The sequence below is a fragment of the Quercus lobata genome, chromosome 9 (assembly GCF_001633185.2).
Source record: "Quercus lobata isolate SW786 chromosome 9, ValleyOak3.0 Primary Assembly, whole genome shotgun sequence".
NCBI lineage: Eukaryota > Viridiplantae > Streptophyta > Magnoliopsida > Fagales > Fagaceae > Quercus > Quercus lobata.
Window position 1 is genome coordinate 16,378,829 of NC_044912.1, and position 483 is coordinate 16,379,311.

Below are 483 nucleotides of genomic sequence, written 5' to 3' on the forward strand. Positions count from 1 at the left end.
TGTACCTATGTCGTGGATAACTCTACAAATCACCATCATGTTCTATATATCAAAACTACTCCGCACATGCCTAATATGTTTTTGAAAGTTCAAAAACGTGTACAAAACACCTTTGAACGTTTAGACCCCCAAATTACAACTTAACCAATTCAAGCAATATGTCAAACAACTAGTGTGCGAAAACTTAACATATGCTATAATATGGAATTGGTAAAAACTATCTAAGCCAAAGCAAAATATAATCCACAGCAGATAATAAAAAGGCAAAGATAGAGAGGAAGGAAGAAGCAAACACAAAGACAACACGCGATGTGTTATCGAAGAGGAAACCGAAGCCCTCGGCGTAAAACCTCTCCGCTGTCCTCCAAGCGGTCAATAATCCACTAGAAAATGTAGTTGGGATACATGAACAGCAATAGACCCTCCAAGCCTAATCTACCCGATGTACCTAAGCCCTCCAAGCTTCTTACTCTAACGAGGTTG